The 21,354-nt window shown below is 34.7% G+C and overlaps 1 protein-coding gene across 10 annotated transcripts in view; it reads left to right on the top strand.

The window, feature by feature from the left end:
• Positions 1–21,354, top strand: part of tutl (immunoglobulin superfamily member turtle) — a 302,646-nt gene that overhangs the window by 225,474 nt on the left and 55,818 nt on the right. For 8 of the 10 annotated variants that reach the window (XM_076212759.1, XM_076212758.1, XM_076212755.1 and 5 more), the window contains one exon: positions 1–869. This exon is cut by the window's left edge and continues 102 nt beyond it. The exons of the other annotated variants lie outside the window; for them this stretch is intronic. The gene's annotated coding sequence lies outside the window, so the exon portion shown is untranslated. The remainder of the gene's footprint in view (positions 870–21,354) is intronic. 10 annotated transcript variants of the gene reach the window in all.

Below are 21,354 nucleotides of genomic sequence, written 5' to 3'. Positions count from 1 at the left end.
CACTACCACCATTACCACCACTATTACTATTACTTCTAATACCACAATTTCTTCTGCTGCTACTCCTATCACTACCACTATTACTACTACTACTACTACGACTACTACTACTACTACTACTACTGCTGATGCTGATGCTATTACTACTACTACTACTGTAACTATTACTGTGTCCACTTCTACATATTCCAATGTTACAACTACTACTGTTTCTATGGCTGCCATCTCTTTTACCTATGACTTTACCAAAACTTCAATTTCTTTAACTTCTCCAGCTGCTACTATAACTATAGCAAATCTGATCAATTCTGTTACTTTTATTTCTTTTGCTGCAGTCACCACTGTTACAACTGTTATTACAACTACAACTATTTTTATAACCACCACTATTTCTACTACTATTCCTATCACCATAACTACTACTATTATTCCCATCACCATAACTACTACTACTACCACTACTACTACTACTACTACTACTACTACTACTTCTACTACTACTGCTGCTGCTGTTACTATTCCTTCTACTTTTACTACAAATACTGTAGCCACTACTACAGCTGTTACAAAGGCTGCTGTCTATCTTACTTCTTCTGTGACTACTACTACCACTACTACTACTGCTATTACTACCACTACTACTACTGCTATTACTACCACTACTACTACTACTACTACTACTACTTCTCCTACTATTACAACTACTGCTGCTTCTACTACTACTACTACTACTACTACTACTACTACTACTACTACTATTACTGCTACTATCACTATCACCATTACTACTACCATCACTACTGCCACTGCCACCACAACTATCACCACCACTACCACCACCACCACTTCCTCAGTCTCTCATCCACTAAGTAAATATGATATTCTAGTACAGTACCCTGCATGTGTGTCCTTCACCTGATGTTTTACTTCTTTGTCTTTGCTGTCTAAGCTCCATGTCAATTAATTTATGTATTTATCCTTATTTTCTCATTAAGTATAATAAAAGTTCCATTATATTTGAATGATTGCAAAAGTTTGAGTTCCAGTATATTTCTTAGTAAGGTATATTCAGGAAACATTTGGATCAATGTAAAACTTTTTTTGTACTGAGCACTTGATTTTCTGAAAAAAAGAACAAGAGATTTCCTAAAAGGAATATTGTGTGCCTAAGCATACATTTGACATACCAGTAATTGTTGTACATTTGAAAGAATGTATGTATAAGTATGTACTTACAGTTACACACTGTATATGTAAAATGTGTATTTACCTAGTTGTATTTACCTAGTTGTATTATACGGGAAGGAAGCTATGCTTGTGGTGACCCGTCTTTGTATCTCTCAGCATCAATTATTTTCTTAAAATCTTGGATAGTGTTTGCACACACTGTTTCTTTTTCTAATTTGTTCCAAGTATATCACTCTGTGTGGGAAGCTTTTTTTTTTTTTTTTTTTTTTTCAGATCTCTTCTGTAATTATCTTTTTTTATTTTATTTTTGTGTCCTCTTTTTTTTCCAGTGTCCCATTTCAATAAATCATTCTTATCTAAGTTTTCCATTCCCTTTATAATTCTATAGAGAGTAGGTCTCCTCTTTCCCTTTTTTGTTCCAGAGTTGGTAATTCTTTGTTCATATGTCATTTTGGAAAGAGTTGGTGCCAGTTTTGTTGTTGCTCTTTGTATTCTTTCTAATTTTTTTATATTCTTTTTGGTACTGGGTGTCCGTAGGGTTGCTGCGTACTCAAGTTTTGGTCTTATTAGTGTAGTTGAATTTGTTTTTATCATTTCCTCATCCAAATAGGCAAATGCCACTTTTATTTACCTCAACAAATTGTAGGTTTCTCCGACTATTTTATTAATATGTTTATCCGGTGTCAAGTCTTTGCTGATCATCACTCTAAGGTGTTTTTCCGAGTTTACTTTTTTGACTTCTTCACCAATTTTATAATCTCTCTATATTCTGTTTTTACTTTTTCCAAATCCATTATAATACATTTCTTGATATTGAATTTCACCTCCCACTTTTGAGCCCATTTCCAGATCTCCAAGTCTTGTTGTGAAGGATACTTTTCTAATTTCTTTAGCAATTTCTTATGTGGCACCGTATCAAAAGCTTTTTTCAGGTGTAGAAAGGCACAAGCAGCCCATCCATCTCTTTCCTGTATTGTATGTATTAGTTTTGAATAGAAACACATCAGGTTTGTGACACATGATCTTTCTTGTCTAAATCCAAACTGCCCTGGATTTAGTACATTGTTTTTTCCAAATGCTTTACCCATCTAATTTTGATCATTCTTTCACAAGTTTTTGTTACCGTACTTGTAAGAGAAACCGGTCTATAGTTTGTAGGGTATTCTTTGTTTCCCCCCTTATATATTGGTACTATATTTGCTCTTTTCCAATCTTCTGGAACTTTTCCTTCCTTCAATGAACTGCTTATTAGACTATGTATTTTGTCTGTTAGTTCATTCCTGTATTCTCTCAAAATCCAGTTTGCCATTTCATCTGGACCATGTGATTTTCTGACATCGAGATTACTCAAGTGATTCATTATTTCATTCTTTGTTACATCTATTTCTTTCATAAGGAGGACTTTCCCTTCTCACTCGTCATCTCTCAGTTGTATGTTCTCCCTCGTAAACACTGATTTAAAATGCTTGTTCATAATTTCTGTCATTTCTATTTCCTCTGTGTATTCTATTCCTCCCTGTTTTCTTCACTAATTCTTGTTTGTTTTTCCATTTGTTGTCTACAAATCTATAAAATAGTTTTGGTTGATCTTTACATTTTTCTATGACATCCTTTTCCTGTTTTCTCTTTTCTTCTCTGTGCCCTTGTACATATTCATTTCTATAATCAGTATATATTTTCCATTTTTTGTTTTTTTCTGTCTTTCCTCCATTTTATCCAAGCTTTATCCCTTTTGTCTTTTAACTCTACATCTTTTGCTGTACCAACATTCTACATATCCTTTTTCTTGTTTTTGTCTTGGAACATAATTTTCCACATTTTTATAGATTGTTGTCAAAATTTTCCATGTCTCTTCTACTGTTGTTTTCTCTTTGTATATCCTTTCCCAGTCTGCTTTTTGAAAAAAATTCTGATTTTATCAAAATTTGTTTTTCCATACATAATTCTTCCCCTTCTATATTGTTCATTTTTTCTCATGTATTTTTCTTCATTTAGTTCCAGTTCTACTAATATGTGGTCACTTTTACTTAGTGGTGTCTCATATTCAATCTTGTCCACTATTTCAGGTTCTGATGTGATTATTAGGTCTAGTCTCGATGGCTCTTCCTCATTTCTATACCTAGTATTCTCTTGAATCCATTGCATCATTGTGTGTTCTATAATCATATCAAGTAGTACATTTCCCCATAAATCATCTCTACCCTTCACTGTCATCTCTTCCCAGGAGATTTCTTTATAATTTAAGTCACCCATTATAACTATTCATCTTCCATTATCTTGGTGTTACCTTTGTGTCCTCTAACATATTCCTGTGTTGTCTCTCTTCCCACGAAACTCTTTTAGGAGGCACATAATTTACCACAAACTTCCTGCTCTTCTTGTCCCTGTCCTCTTTTTCCATCATGATCATTTCCACTCTATTCTTTCCATATGTAACATTCCTCACATTTATATCCTTAGTCAGGAACATAACTCCACCACCTTATTTTACTTCTCTGTTTCTAATCCAATAATTATATGCACCATGTCCTACAGTGTTGGGTGGTAATGGACCTTTCAATTTTGTCTTCACAATTCCCATTAAGTCTGGTTCTTTTTCCATCAGGTAATCATTCATTTTGTTCAAGCCTGTTATTAATCCATCTATATTTGTGAAGGATACTTTTAATTTTCTGTTACCTCAATCCTGTTTTATGTTTCCCTTCTGTTTTTCTCTCCTATGAACCATTTCCTCACTTTCATATCCACTACTCTCCAATAGAATTTCTCTTTGACTCTGTTCTGTTCTGTTTTTTTCTTTAACTTCCATTCTTCATGTTTTCTCTTCCTTTCCTTTATTCATATGTTTTTATACATATCTGTTTGTACTGATCACTTTTTGCTAGTTTCCCTGTTTTTGATAAGACATTCTCTGCTGTCGTTTGTGACCTGAATTTAACCTTAATTGGTCTGGTCTTCTCCATACTACATTTCATAAGTCTATATATTTCTTCAATTTCTTTCTCTATTTCCTGTTCACCTTCTTGAAATATTTTTAGTACCCTGTTCACTCTTTCTGTCTCTTCTCTTACTCTTGTAGTCCTATTTGGATTATTTCTTGTCCATTCCTAACATAATTATACATTTCTTTTTATCTGCTAAGTCTCTTACTATATTCTCCTTCTCATCACTTTAATTACTGTGTCCTTAGTGTGTTCCTTCATCTGTTGTTTCACTCTATCTCTAAATTCAATTTTGCTATTTTTCTGAACCTTTTTCCAATCACTTACCTCTTTTGCTATGGACTCCTTTTTCTCTTTATTATTCCTCTTTAATTCCTCATTCTCATCCTTTACTTCTTTTAACTGTCTTTTTAATTGTTCTATTTATTTAGGTTTTGGTTCTCCTTCTTTAGTTCTTCCAATTTATCAACTCTGTGTAAACAGGGCAAGTTGACTGAACCTAACCTCCCATTGTTCGTTCATTTTTGTTAGTTTTTCCTCAAGACTTGCTAATTGAGGGAGTTTGTCATCTCCTCCCTCATTAAATCTATAGAAATAATTATCTCCACCTTCCATTACTATGCTCTTCTCTATATTTTTATATTTGTACTAATCTCTTCGACTTCACCTCTATCGTCTGCACATCTTTCGTTGACATTCATTCTGACGTCCAGGGCCCATTCATCCCCTTCCTCATTTCCTTCCATTTTCCTCAGTAATCCCTCCCCTTCTCCTTTTTCTTCACCTTCACACTACACCATGAGGTTTCCTCTTCCCAACTAATACAAAACAGGTACTCCCTCATCGTTGAGATCCACGAAAATTTATTATTATTATTTTTTTCTGGAGTTCCAATCTTCGCTGTTACTTCGACTATCGTGTGTGTGGTTGTGTGAGATATGATTTGCATTTATATAATTGCATTTGTGTAATTTTAGTACACAGGCAAAGAGTTATATTGAAATATGAGATCATGTCTTGTTCTCCAACCATCATTTCTAGCTCTGAATTAATTAATAAATTTAGATTGGGCAATATTAGCTTCTAGAATGAGAGGGAACAAATGGGTGGTGGATAGGAGTGAAATAGGCAGGACTGGGTGTATGCCTTGGCTACCTCTCTTATAAAAGGATAGTTCCTTGTGTATAGATAGATGAATAGAACATTAGTTTCTAAGCTGTTCCAGAAATTAATGCATCTTTTTGCAAATCTGCATTTCATGACATCGTTTAGACTTTTAATTTTATTTGCATGACCTCATGACTCTCATCCCTGATCATGAGATCTCTGTCAAGGTATCTATTCCATTTAATTTCTAAACATAACTAACAGGTCAAATCTTACTCTTTTCTCTTCTTGTGATATTAGGACCAATGCTTTCAATCTGTCTTTGTATATTTTAAAGATATAGCATAACAAAATGTAAGTAAACACTTGGGAACATGTATTTATATAATTTCAACGCTGAAACTGAGAAGAAAGAATCATGATGTCATAATGGTGATGGACAAGTTGACAATTGCCTTGCAAGCATGGTACTCACTGAATGAAACAATGATATTTTGGTGCAACATTTTTATCAAGTACTGTAATGTTTAGGCTTGGGCAACAATAAGAGATTTAAAGAAAAGAGATGGAAGAGGCAGTAAATGTATTAGAATAGGAAATGCAATAAAGTAGATGTAATAATGATACTACTACTACTTCTACTAAGTATTGTTGCCTTGAGTTTCACTTACTGGAAATTTACAGCCTCACAGTGGCTGGCAACAGTCCTTGGACCCTCCTGTAGATGTCTCAGGGAAGGAACTTTGGGCAGTACAGTTATTCTAATGACTACCAGCAGGAATGAGGCAATTACCAATTTTCAGTTCTTATATATTGAAAAGTTGGAGGATTTTCAGTTGAAATTGATATATTGAGCTTTTAGGCCCTGTCCAGAGACTGAATGCCAGCTTCTTGGGGCTGCACCTCTAGAGGAAAGTGAAGGTGTTAACAACTTTGAAGATGGGTGACAGGGAGATATTTTTCTCTGACATCCATTTTGCAGGACTACTACTTAGCGGTATTTTTCATTGGTCCCTAGATGAGGTAACTGTAGCTATGATGGATATGATATGATAAAGTTTGTGAGTGGTCACATAGAATCAAAGGATCTTTGAGAATTGAAGGAAATAAAAATTCAAGAATACTGGGAGAGATCTTGAATGTTGCCCATTTATAATGGGAAAGGTAGTGGATAGAAAGGCAGATTTGAGAAAATATTTCAGGAAGTCTGAAAGAAAAAATAATTTTATTTGAATTAAATGAGTCATGAACCAAGTAATAGAGGAGAGGAGATTTAGAAGGGAGAGGAAAGATAGAAATTTAACCAAATGCTCTTTTTAGATGTAATCTTGACATATAAGAATAATGAAGAAAAGCATTCTTAAAGTTTATGTAACTCACGAAATGCACCAACTGAAAGTTATGTTGGCATTCATTGATGACATGAAAAGCTCAGGATTGGACAGCCATAGATGTATTGAGGATGTCAGTTCTCCAGTTGTTGATTTGGATTCTCACCATAAGCATGTTAGCAAAAATCTAACCAAGAATACACTTACAGTTAACTTAAGTCAACTGCCCTTTACTATTACAAAGGATAGCAAGACCTTACCTTAGACCTTTCCACCATATGATTATATTCACCTTACAGAGACCATGGAACTTTGGCATCATCTTGGAACTTGAATACCTCTCACCTAATGTTTTAGACATCATCCATCTTCACTGTCTTCACTCAGACATTTATCATCCAGACTTCAGTGAAAGATAAAGAGGCCTTAACTGATCAGGTGGTTGGAAGAGACTTCATCATCAGACGTAGCTAACCCTAAATTTGGGAATTTTGCCATCAACAAATTCTTGTATTACTTTGCCCTGGTTGTTGTTTTTGCATCATGTTTGTCACTATACTTCAGTCTGCATCATGGATGGAATACAGTCATGGCAAGAATTAGGAGTAAAGATTGCCCTTTGTGTTGTAGTGGGTGCAAAAGATGTGGCGGGACTTTGTCTCCTCTGCAGGACAGCACACGTGATTCTCCCAATCGGCTTTTAACAGGAATCCAGTTTGGGATTTTCCTCTTATGAAGAACTTTGATATTAGCCAGCCATTATTTATGACATTTTCTGATGAGAGCTAGTGTCTCCATCTCAAGGGCATCATAGTTTTAATCTTAGCTGGCCTCCAATGCCCCCAATCATGGAATTTTTTTTTAAGCTTAAGCTGTACTACATACTTGGGAGCCAACAGCAAGTACCGGACACCTCAAAGTGGTGTGAGACATCATATTCATATAGTGTTGTCTCATTACAGAAGTTACCCATGTTCAGGTGTATGGACACCTCATATGATAAGGCTTTTGAATACAGCTCCAGTGTTACTATCACCAGTTTATGGCATGTCCTGAAAAAGTCATTGTTTGTGAACACCCAACAGTTGTACATAAGTCAGCAATTTATTTTAAAAAGAACATGCTTAGGCCTCTCCATTACATGATAATTTCCAGTGTAACCAGTCCAGTGGCTCTTGAACTATGAATTTTCTGGACTGCACATTTTAACAAATAATGACTTACAATATTTCTAGATTGATATTGGGCAATACACATCACAACCAACTGTGAAGAGATTGAAGTTGTCCAGTACAACCAAGCTATCGACAGATTCACACCCCACAACAAAGGTTAACATGAAGAATGTTATTCAGAAATATCATTTCAGCTTACATATATCTTAGCAAATGAGATATGGTAAAATTTGACTCATTTATGGGTCTATTTCCACCACAATATGATCTGGGGAGATTAATATTGCAGTAACAATATCTGTCAGGTACTTTGCATCTGCCAGATCAGTGATAGGCATAGCCCCTGACACTGGTTTTACCTATACATAGAAGACTCACCTTGGAAAGTATTATCACATCCACACCCAGCTATAAATCTCACAGTACTAATTATACCTGGAAAAGGTTAAAACTACTCCAACTGCACATCAGTAGAACCAGCTAGAGGTTCTCCCAGCACTGGGCCTCTTGGCGTTTGTCACTTTACCACTGCTGCAACCACCAGCCTCCAGAAGTACAACAGTGAAACCATCCCATCTTTACATAGGAACCATATTTGTAGTTTTATCCCACACCTCTCATAATCAAGTTTCCTCCTGTCTGGGAGAGGAACCCAGCAGGACAGAGCTTCACATGTGGAGGCTTAATGGAGTACTCCACTCCAGATAGTCAGCATTGCTCCATTTTGGGTCAATGTAGGTGGCAGAATTATGTTGACAGGTTCCTGGCCCTACGCCAACCTAAAAGTTTGGTCAACATCCTGCTCCTCAGACAAGGTGGGTAACTAGACATTTGATCAGAAGTCCAGAGTAGACTTAGCAGAGAGCACTACATGCAGAAACTGTATACTTTATATGTATATATGTGTGTATGCATGTGATATATATATATATATATATTTATATAATGTATATATATATACATATACATATATATATATATATACATATATATATATATATATATACATATATATATATATATATACATGTATATATATATGTATATATGAAATTGTGTGTGTATGTGTGTACATATATACTTATACATTGTTGAGACAGTGTAACAAGCTGATAGAGGTTATTTGAGGAAGTAAGAATCTTAGTTCAAGTTTTAATCTTAAGTAGCTTCACACAGCTCTTCAGAAAATGGCTGTATGGAACTAGTGGAAAATAAAGCTTTGAGTAAGATTTTTATCACCCTTAACCATTTATTTTTATGTATTTACTTAGTTGTATTTTATGGGAAGGGGAGCTATGCTCATGGTGTCCCATCTCCATATCTCGTTTTATCTAGACTGTTTGTAAATTCGTGTATCATTTTTGCACACGCCACATTCTCATCTAACCTGTTCCAAACATCTATTATCCTGTGGGGAAAGCTCTTCTTTTTCAGGTCTCTTCTGTAATTGTCTTTCTTGATTTTCTTTCCATGTCCTTTTGTATCTCTACCATTTTATTAGATCCTCTCTATCAATAATTTCCATGCCTTTCATGATTCTATGAATAGTTATCAAGTCTCCTCTCTCTCTTCTTTGCTCCAATGTCTGTATCTCAAGTTTTGCCAGTCTCTCCTCATATGATAGTTCTGAGAGCATTGGTGCCAATTTCATAATTGCTCTTTGTATTTTTTCAAGTTTTGTGATACATTTTTTTTTTTGTGCTTGGTGACCACGTCGTCACTGCATACTCTAATCATGGTCTTATCAAAGTGAGTAGTATTTTCTTCACCATTTCTTCGTCCAGGTATGTAAATGCCACTTTGATTGATCTTATTAAGTTATAAGTTTCTCCAAAAATTTTTGTTTATATGACTCTCAGGGGACATATTCATAATAATGACTCCTAGGTCCTTCTCTTTTTCCACTTTTTTAATTTCTTCCTCTCCCAATGTATATGATCCCACTATTCTTTTTTTGCTTTTTCTAAATTCCATTATACTACACTTCTTAATGTTGAATTCCATCTCCCACTTCCTACTCCATTCCCATACTTTATTGAGATCACTCTGCAGCTACTCACAATCTTCTTGAGTGCTCACTTTTTTCAACATTTTTGCATCGTCTGTGAAGAAGCTCATATAACTTTCAATTCCTTCATCCATATCATTGATATATATAGCAAACATTATTGGGGCCAAAACTGTTCCTTGTGGAACTCCACAAATCACCTCTTCCCAATTGGAATGTTTGTCTCTTATCTCCACTCTCATTTTGCTTTCATGCAAGAAGTCTTCCATCCACTTAAGTAGTTTGCCCTGTATTCCTCCTGTAGTTTCAAATTTCTTTAGAAGTTTCTTATGTGGCACCTTATCAAAAGCTTTTTTTCAGGTGTAGAAAGGCACAATCAGCCCATCCATCTCTTGTTTTATATCTATTAGTCTTGAATAGAAACACCTCAAGTTTGCGACGCATGATCTTCCTTGTCTAAATCCAAACTGCCTCAGATTTAGTACATTGTTTTTTTTTCCAAATGCTTTATTCATGTAATTTTGATCATTTACAAATTTTAGCTACTGTACTTGTAAGAGAGACTGGTCTATAGTTTGTAGGATCCTCTTTGTTTTCCCCCTTATATATTGGTATTATATTTGCTCTTTTCCAATCTTCTGGAACTTTTCCTTCCTTCAATGAACTGCTTATTAGACTATGTATTTTGTCAGTTAGTTCGTCCCTGCATTCTCTCAAAATCCAGTTTGCTATTTCATCTGGACCATACGATTTTCTAACATCGAGATTACTCAAGTGATTCATTATTTCATTCTTTGTTACTTCTATCTCTTTCTCCCACTTGACATTTCTAAGTTGTATGTTCTCTCTCGTAAACACTGATTTAAAATGCTTGTTCATAATTTGTGCCATTTCTATTTCCTCTGTGTATTCTATTCCTCCTTGTCGTAGTTTCACTAATTTTCTTGTTTGTTTTTCAGTTTGTTGTTTACAAATCTATAAAATAGTTTTGGTTGATCTTTACATTTTTCTATTACATCCTTTTTGTATTTTCTCTTTTCTTCTCTGTGCACTTGCATATATTCATTTTTATAACCAGTATATATTTTCCATATTTTGTTTGTTTTTTGTCTTTCCTCTATTTTATTCAAGCTTTATCCCTTTTATCTTTTAACTCGCTACATCTTTTGTTGTACCAACATTCTACATATCCTTTTTCTTGTTTTTGTCTTAGAACATACTTTTCCACTCCTTCCTTATAAATCGATGTCAGACTTTTCCATTTCTCTTCTACTGTTGTTTCCTCTATGTATATCCTTTCCCAGTCTGCTTTTTGAAAAAAAATGTCTGATTTTATCAATTTTTTTTCCAAACATCATTCTTCCCTTTCTCTATTGTTTGTTTTTCCCATGTATTTTTCTTCATTTAGTTCCAGTTCAACTAATATGTGGTCACTTTTACTTATTGGTGTCTTACATTCAATATTGTCCACTATTTCAGGTTCTGATGCAATTATTAGGTCCAGTCTCAATGGCTCCTCCTCATTTCTATACCTAGTATTCTCTTGTATCCATTGTGTCATTGTATGTTCTATAATCATATCAAGTAGTACATTTCCCCATAGGTCATCTCCACCCTTCACTGTCATCTTTTCCCAACAGATTTCTTTACAATTAAAGTCACCCATTATAACTATTCTTCCTCCATCCTCCATTATCTTATTTAGTGTTATCCTTGTGTCTTCTAACATGTTTTTATGTTCTCTGTCTGCCCACAAAGCTGTTTTAGGAGGCACATATTTTACCACAAACATCCTGCTCTTCTTGTCCCTGTCCTCTATTTCCATCATGATCATTTCCACTATTCTTTCCTTTGTAACATTCCTCACATATATATCCTTCTTAGTCAGGAACATAACTCCACCCCCTTGTTTTACTTCTCTTTTCTAATCCAATAATTATATACACCATGTCCTACACTGTTAGGTGGTAATGAACCTTTCAATTTTGTCTCTACAATTCCCATTATGTCCGGTTCTTTTTCCATCAGGTAATCATTCAGTTCATTCAAGCCTGTTTTTAATCCATCTATATTTGTGAAGGATACTTTTAATTTTCTGTTACCTCCATCCTGTTTTATGTTTCCCTTCTGTTTTTCTCTCCTATGAACCATTTCCTCACCTTTACTACTCTCCAATAGAATTTCTCTTTATCTGACTCTGTTCTGTTCTCATTTTTTTCTTTAGCTTTGATTCTTTTTGTTTTTTCCTCATCTCTTCCCTCTTTATTCATCTCTCTTTTAATCTATACCTGTTTACCCTGATCACTTTTTGCTAGTTTCCCTGTTTTTGATAAGACTTTCTCTGCTATTGTCTTGTCTATACTGTATTTCCCTATTCTATATATATCTTCAATTTCTTTCTCTATTTCCTGTTCACCTTAAAATATTTTAATACCTTGTTTACCTTTTCTTTCTCATCTCTTACTCTTGTAGTCTAATCTGGATTATGTTTCTCTTCCATTCTTAATATAATTATACATTTCTTTTTATCTGCTAAGTCTCTTACTATATTCTCCTTCTCTCTCATCACTTTAATAACTGTGCTCTTAGTGTGTTCCTTCATCTGTTGTTTCAATATATCTTTATATTCAATTTTGTTTTCCTCCTGAACTTTTCTCCAACCCTTGACCTCTTTTGCTATGGACTTCTTATTCTCTTTATTATATCTCTTTAATTCTTCATTCGCATCCTTTACATCTTTTAACTGTCTTTTTAATTCTTCAATTTATTTAGATATTGGTTCTTCTTTAGTTCTTCTAATTTATCAACTCTCTGTGTAATTAGCACAAGTTGGCTAAACCTTACCTCCCATACTTCGTTCATGTTTGTTAGTTTTTCCTCTAGACTTGCTAATTGGGGGAGTTTGTCATCTCCTTCCTCATTAAATCCATAGAAATAATTATCTCCTGTTTTTATTGAGTTGCCCTTATCTATATTTCTACTTTTGATCCCTTTGCTAACTTTTTTACCTTTTGTTTACACTCCTGACTTCCTGGGCCTGTTCCTCCTCTTTCTCATTTTCTTCTATTTTTCTCAATAATTCCTCCCCTCCTTTTTCTTCACCTTCCCACTACACCACGAGCTTTCCCCTTCCCTACAACTACAACACAGTTATTCCCTCATCGCTGAAATCCACGAAAATTGCGTTTTTGTTTTCTTTTCTTTTCTTCTTCCGGAGTTCCAATCTTTGCCATCTGTCCAACGTGTGTGTGTGTATTTACCTAGTTTACCTAGTTGTATTTTACGGAAAGGGGAGCTATGCTCGTGGTGTCCCGTCTTCATATCTCATTTTATCTAGACTGTTTTTAATTTTGTGTATTGTTTTTGCACACACCACTTTCTCATCTAACTTGTTCTAAATGTCTATTACTCTGTGGGGAAAGCTGTTCTTTTTCAGATCTCTTCTATAACTGTCTTTCTTGATTTTCTTTCTGTGTCCTCTTGTATTTCTACTATCCCATTTTATTAGGTCCTCTCTATCAGCAATTTCTGTGCCTTTCATGATTCTATAAATAGTTATCAAATCTCCTCTCTCTCTTCTTTGCTCTAATGTCTGTAGCTCAAATTTTGCTAGTCTCACTTCATATGATAGTTCTGAGAGTGTTGGTGCCAATTTCGTAATTGCTCTATGTATTCTTTCAAGTTTTGTTATATATTTTTTTTTGTACTTGATGACCACGTCATCGCTGCATATTCCAATCTTAGTCTTATCAAAATTACTAGTATTTTCTTCACCATTTCTTCATCCAGGTATGTAAATGCCACTTTGATTGTTCTTTCAAATTATAAGTTTCTCCAAAAACCTTGTTTATATGTTTCTCAGGTGACATTATTCATAATAATGACTCCGAGGTCTTTCTCATTTTCTACTTTTTTTTCTTTCTTTTCCCAATTTATATGATTCCACTATTCTTTTTTTGCTTTTTCCAAATTTCATTATACTACACTTCTTGATATTGAATTCCATTTCCTACTTCATTCTCATACTTTATTGAGATCACTCTGTAGCGACTCACAATCTTCTTCAGTGTTCACTTTTTTCAACAATTTTGCATCATCTGCAAAGAAGCTCATATAACTTTCAATTCCTTTATCCATATCATCAATATATATAGCAAACATTATTGGGGCCAGAACTGTTCCTTGTGGAACACCACTTACCTCTTCATCCCAATTAGAGTGTTTGTCTTTTATCACTACTCTCATTTTTCTTTCATGCAAGAAGTCTTCCATCCACTTCAGCAGTTTGACTTGTATTCCTCTTGCAGTTTCTAATTTCTTAAGCAACTTATGTGGCACCTTATCAAAAGCTTTTTTCAGGTCTAGAAATACACAATCAGCCCATCCATCTCTTTCTTGTATTACATCTATTAGCTTTGAATAGAAACACATTAAGTTTGTGATGCATGATCGTCCTTGTCTGAATCCAAATTGCCTTGGATTTAGTACATTGTTTTTTTTTCCAAATGCCTTTACCCATCTACTTTTAATAATTCTTTCACAAATTTTTGCTATCATACTTGTTAGAGAGACTGGTCTATAGTTAGTAGGATCTTCTTTGTTTCCCCCTTTATATATTGGTACTATATTTGCTCATTTCCAATCTTGTGGAACTTTTCCTTTTTTCAATGAACTGTTTATTAGGCTATGTATTTTGTTTGTTAGTTCATTCCTGCATTCTCTCAAAATCCAGTTTGCTATTTCATCTGGTCCATGAGATTTTCTGACATTGAGATTACTCAAGTGTTTCATTATTTCATTCCTTGATACTTCTATCTCTTTCATAGGGGGGACTTTCTCCTCCCATTCTATATCTCTAGGTTGCATGTTCTCCCTTGTAAACACTGATTTAAGATGCTTGTTCATAATTTGTGCCATTTCTATTTCCTCTGTGTATTCAACTCCTTGTCGTAGTTTCACTAATTCTTGTTTGTTTTTCAGTTTGTTTACATATCTGTAAAATAGTTTTGGTTGATCTTTATATTTTTCTATGACATCTTTTTCATATTTTCTCTTTTCCTCTCTGCACACTTGTACATATTCATTTCTATAACTAGTATATATTTTCCATTTTTCAGGTCTTTTGTATTTTTTTCCATTTTATTCAAGCTTTATCTCTTTTGTCTTTTAAACTCCCTACATCTTTTGTTGTACCAGCACTTTACATATTCTTTTTCTTGCTTTTGTCTTGGGACATACTTTTCCACTCCTTTATAAATTTTTGTCGGAATTTTCCATTTCTCTTCTACTGTTGTTTCCTCCTTGTGTATTCTTTCCCAGTCTGCTTTTTGAAAGAATTCTCTTAATTTATAAAAAAATAAAAAAAATAAAAAAAATCATACATCAATCTTCCCTTTCTATATTGTTCGTTTTTTTCGTGTATTTTTCCTCATTTAGTTCCAGTTCAACCAATATGTGGTCACTTTTACTTATTGGTATCTTGCATTCAATCTTGTCCACTATTTCAGGGTCTGATGTGATTATTAGGTCCAGTCTCGGTGGTTCTTCCTCATTTCTATACTTAGTATTCTCTTGAATCTATTGCATCATTGTGTGTTCTATAATCATATCAAGTAGTACATTTCCCCATAGGCCATCTCCACCTGTTACTGTCATCTCTTCCCAACAGATTTCTTTACAATTAAAGTCACCTATTATCACTATTCTTCCTCCATCTTCCATCATGTTATCCATGTGTCTTCTAACATACTTTTGTGTTCTCTCTCTTCCCATGAGGCCGTTTTAGGAGGCACAAAATTTACTACAAACTTCCTGCTCTTCCCATCCCTGTCCTTCACTTCCATCATAATCATCTCTACTCTATTCTTTCCATATGTGACATTCCTCACCTTTATATCCTTCCTAGTCAGGATCGTAACTCCACCCCCTTGTTTTACCTCTCTGTCTCTAATCCAATAATCATATGCACCATGTCCTACACTGTCGAGTGGTAGTGGACCTTTCAATTTTGTCTCTACAATTCCCATTATGTCCAGTTCTTTTTCCTTCAGATAATCATTCAGTTCGTTTGAGCTTGTTATTAATCCACCTATATCTGTGTAAGACACTTTTAATTTTCTGCTACTTCCATTGTGTTTTCCTGTTTCCCTTCTGTTTTCCTCTGATATGAACCATTTCCTCACTTCCATATTCACTACTCTCCAATAGAATTTCTTTTTTTTCTTTTCTTTAGCTTCTAGTCTTTTTGTCTTCTCATCCTCTCTTTCCTCTTCATTCATTTCTCTTTGTATCCATATCTTTTTATATTGCTCACTGTCTGCTAGTTTCCCTGATTTTGCTAAGATATTCTCTGCTGTTATTTGTGACCTGAATTTAACCTTAATTAGTCTGGTCTTATCTGTTTTGTATTTCTCAAGCCTATGCATTTCTTCTATTTGTTTCCCTATTTCTGGTTCATCTTCTTGAACTACTTCTAATATATTATTTACTTTTTCCTTTTCCTCCTTTATTCTTGTAGTCCTATTTGGATTATACTTCTCTCCATCCCTAATATAATTATACATTTCTTTTTATCTGCTAAGTCTCTTACTATATTCTCCTTCTCCCTCATCACTATAATAACTGTGTTTTCAGCTTGTTCTTTCATTTTCTGTTTCATTATACCTCTAGATTCAATTTTATTGTTCTTTTGTACTTTCTTCCAACCACTTACCTCTTTTGCTATGGACTCTTTATTCTCTTTATTACTCCTCTTTAATCCCTCATTCTCTTCCTTTACTTCTCTTAACTGTCTTTTTAATTCTACCAATTCTTTAGTTAGGTTTTGATTCTCCTTTAAGTCTTCCAGCTTATCAACTCTTTGAGTAATTAACTTTATTTGGTTAAACTTAGCTTCCCAATTTTCATTCATTTCTTATAGTTTCTCCTCTAGATTTACTAGTCGGGGGGAGGTTGTCATTTCCTCCCTCATTAAATCCATGGAAATAGTTATCTTCACCTTCCATTGCACTACTTTTATCTATATTTCTAATCTTTACATTTTTGCTAATCCCTTCGTCATTATTGTCTGGTCGCCGTTTGTTGACATGGCGTCTGGCTTCCTGGACCCAGTCTTCCCCTTCCTCATTTCCTTCCATTTTCCTTAGTAATCCCTCCCCTTCACCTTTTTCATCACCTTCCCACTACACCATGAGCTTTCCTCTTGCCTATAGATACAACACAGGTACTTCCTTATTGTTGTGATCCTCGAAATTCTTGGATAACTCCGGAGTAAGAACTTCGCTGTCACTCCGACTGATGTGTGTGTGTGTGTGTATGTACTTTTAGTTACCTAATTGTAATATACAGGAAAGGAGCAATGCTTGTGGGGTCCAATCTCTTACTCTCCAGTTTGTCATACCTAGCTTAGAATTCATGTGTAGTTCCAACTGGGTCTGTATCCTAATTTTCCACTTATCATATTTGAATCTGAAGTCATGTATTGCTCTAGTCTGGGCTATATTTCCTTTTAAGTTGCTCCAAATATATATGCATCATTATGGAAAACTATATTTCTTTTCATCCTTTAGACATGTAGTCTTTTTTGATTTGTTCTTATGACTCCTAAAGCCCTTCTATACCTGATCAAGAGATCTCTTCTGTCAGAGTAGTCTATCCCCATTAGCAACCTGAATATTGTGATTATATTGCTTAACTTTTTTCTTTCTTTCAATGTTGGTAGATCCCGTTTTTTAGTCTCCCTATGTGGTTTATCTGCCAGGCTGAGAACCAGTTCAGCTGCAGCCATTTATATTCTCTTGATCTTGCATATATCCTTCATTCTGAGTATGTATTGTATATACACACACACACACACATCATTGGATTGACAGCAAAGATTTGAACTCGGGAAAAACAACAACTAAATTTTCGTGGATTTCAGAGATGAGGGAGTACCTCTGTTGTATCAGGGAAGGGGAAAGCTTGTGGTGTAGTGGGCAGGTAAAAAAAAGGAGAAGGGTAGGCATTATTGAAGAAAATTGAAGGAAATGAGGAAGGGGCTGAACAAGCTTGAAACAGCAGAAGGGGTGTTAACAATAAAAGATGTGCAGATGACACAGCTGATGTTGAATAAGTAAAGGAATTAAGAGTAGAAATATATATTAGAGCAGCTCAATAGAAAGTGGAGATAAATATTTCTATGGATTTAATGAGGGAGGAGATGACAACCTCCCCCGATTAGCAAGTCTGGAGGAAAACTAACAAAAATGAACAAAGCATGGAAGGTTAGGTTTAGCCAACTTGCACTAATTACACAAAGAGTTGATAAATTAAAAGAACGAAAGAAGGAGAACCAAAACCTAACTAAAGAAATAGAAGAATTAAAAGACAGTTAAAAGAAGTTTTAGGATGAAAATTAGGAATTAAAGAGGAATAATAAAGAGAATAAAGAGTCCATAGCAAAAGAGGTAAAGGGTTGGAAAAAAGTCCAAGAGGATAATAAAATTTAATTTGGAGATATAGTGAAACAACAGATGAAGGAACACACTAAGGACACAGTTATTAAAGTGATGAGAGAGAAGGAGAATATAGTAAGAGATTTAGCAGATAAAAAGAAATGTATAATTATATTAGGAATGGAAGAGAAACATAATCCAAATAGGACTACAAGAGTAAGGGATGAGAAGGAAAAAGTAAACAAGATATTAAAAATATTTCAAGCAGGTGAACAAGAAATAGAGAAAGAAATTGAAGATATGTATAGAATAGGGAAATACAGTATAGACAAGACCAGACCAATTAAGATTAAATTCAGGTCACAAACAACAGCAGAGAATGTCTTTAAAAAAAAAACATAAAAATAAACAGGAAAACTAGCAAAAAGTGATCAATATAAACAGGTATGGATAAAAAGAGAGATGAAGAAAGAGGGAAGAGTGGAAGAGAAAACAAAAAGGATCGAAGCTAAAGAAAAAATGAGAACAGAACAGAGTCAGACAAAGAGAATTCTATTGGAGAGTAGTGGATATGAAAGTGAGGAAATGGTTCATAGGAGAGAAAACAGAAGGGAATCAGAAAACAGGATGGAGGTAACAGAAAATTAAAAGTGTCCTTCACAAATATAGATGGATTAATAACAGGCTTGAATGAACTGAATGATTACCTGAAGGAAAAAGAATTGGACATAATGGGAATTATAGACAAAATTGAAAGGTCCATTACCACCTGACAGTGTAGGACATGGTGTATATATTTATTGGATTAGAAACAGAGATAAAGCAAGGTGGTGGAGTTATGTTCCTGACTAAGAAGGATATAAATGTAAGGAATGTTACATATGGAAAGAATAGAGTAGAGATGATCATGATGAAAATAGAGGGCGGGGACAAGAAGAGCAAGATGTTTGTGGTAAATTGTGTGCCCCCTAAAACAGCTTTGTGGGAAGAGAGAGAACATAAGAATATGTTAGAGGACACAAGGATAACACTAGATAATATAATGGAAGATGGAGGAAGAATAATTATAATGTGTGACTTTAATTGTAAAGAAATCTGTTGGGAAAAGATGACAGTGAAGGGTGGAGATGACCTACGGGGAAATGTACTACTTGATATGATTATAAAACATACAATGACACGATGGATACAAGAGAATACTAGGTATAGAAATGAGGAAGAACCAATGAGACTAGACCTAATAATCACATTAGAACCTGAAATAGTGGACAATATTGAATGTAAGACATCATTTAGTAAAAGTGACCACATGTTAGTTGAACTGGAACTGAATGAAGAAAAATATATGGGAAAAAATGAACAATAGAGAAAGGGAAGATTGATGTTTGGCAAAACAAATTTTGATAAAATAAGAGAATTTTTCATAAAGCAGACTGGGAAAGGATACACAATGAGGAAACAACAGTAGAAGAGAAATGGAAAATTTTGACAAGAATTTATAAAGGAGTGGAAAAATATGTTCAAAAACAAGAAAAGGGATATGTAAAATATTGGTACAACAAAAGATGTAGAGAGTTGAAAGATAAAAGGAATAAACCTTGGATAAAATGGAAGAAAGACAAGACCCGAAAAATGGAAAATATATACTGTACTGGTTATAGAAATGAATATGTACAAGTGTGCAGAGAAGAAAAGAAAATACGAAAAGGATGTCATAGAAAAATGTAAAGCTCAATCAAAACTATTTTATAGATTTGTAAACAACAAACTGAAAAACAAGAATTAGTGAAACTACGACAAGGAGGAATTGAATACACAGAGAAAATAGAGATGGCAGAAATTATGAACAAGCATTTTAAATCGGTGTTTATGAGGGGGGAACATATAACTTAGAGATGTTGAGTGGGAGGAAAAAGTCCCCCCTATGAAAGATATAGAAGTGAATGGAAAGAAATAATGAATCACTTGAGTAATATCGATGTTAGAAAATCACATGGTCCAGATGAAATGGCAAACTGGATTTTGAGAGAATGCAGGGACAAACTAACAGACAAAATACATAGTCTAATAAGTAGTTCATTGAAGGAAGGAAAAGTTCCAGAAGATTGGAAAAGAACAAATATAATACAAATATATAAGGGGGGAAACAAAGATCCTACAAACTATAGACTGGTCTCTCTTATCCAAATTAGATGGGTAAGGTATTTGGAAAAAAAAATAATGCACTGAATCCAAGGCAATTTGGATTTAGACAAGAAAGATAATGTATTAACCTAGTTGTACAGGGTGGGGCACGGAAACTTCCCGATTTGAGGATTAAATAATAAACTGTTTACACTTCACAATTCTTTATTCTAATTTTATGCCTGTCAAGCAACATGGGATATTTACTTTTACACGGTTTTAAAAAGAATATCTTTTCAATGTCCATCTCCATTGTCAATACACTGATTCAGACAATTTCGGAAGCTTTGGTCTACTCTCTTTCACCCGCGAATTTTGAAAACCACAGAGAATGGGATTCAGGGCGCATTTGGGAGAATGTAAAATCACAGGGGCGACTACAATAAATATAATCAAGACGCCGATATGGCAGCGTCGCGAATCACTTGCTCCTCATGACGCCTACGTGTGCGGCACCGTATGGAAGGGGTTAAAAAGAATATCTTTTCAATGTCCATCTCCATTGTCAATACACTGATTCAGACAATTTCGGAAGCTTTGGTCTACTCTCTCTAGCATGGTGAGCAAAATATTGGCTATTTCAGTGCGAATGGCATTCTGTAGGTCTTCCAGGGTCTGTGGACGGTCGTTATAAACCAGGAATTTGAGATAACCCCACTGGAAATAATCACAGGGGGCTAAATGAGGCGAGCGTGCTGGCCAGTTTAAGCCTCCTCTCAGGGAAATCAACGCGCTCACCTGATTTAGCCCCCTGTGATTATTTCCTGTGGTGTTATCTCAAATCCCTGGTTTATAATGATTGTCTGCAGAACCTGGAAGATCTACAGAATGCCATCCGCACTGAAATTGCCAACATACCGCTCACCATGCTAGAGAGAATAGACCAAAGCTTCCGAAATCGTCTGAATCAGTGTATTGATAATGAAGGTGGACATTGAAAAGATATTGTTTTCAAAACCGTGTAAAAGTAAATCTCCCAAGTTG

Source organism: Oratosquilla oratoria, chromosome 30, assembly GCF_046742065.1.
Source record: "Oratosquilla oratoria isolate Oo_2021 chromosome 30, ASM4674206v1, whole genome shotgun sequence".
In the NCBI taxonomy this organism is placed as follows: domain Eukaryota; kingdom Metazoa; phylum Arthropoda; class Malacostraca; order Stomatopoda; family Squillidae; genus Oratosquilla; species Oratosquilla oratoria.
The sequence above is the reverse complement of the archived record's forward strand: the minus strand, read 5'-3'. Positions and strand labels throughout refer to the sequence as shown.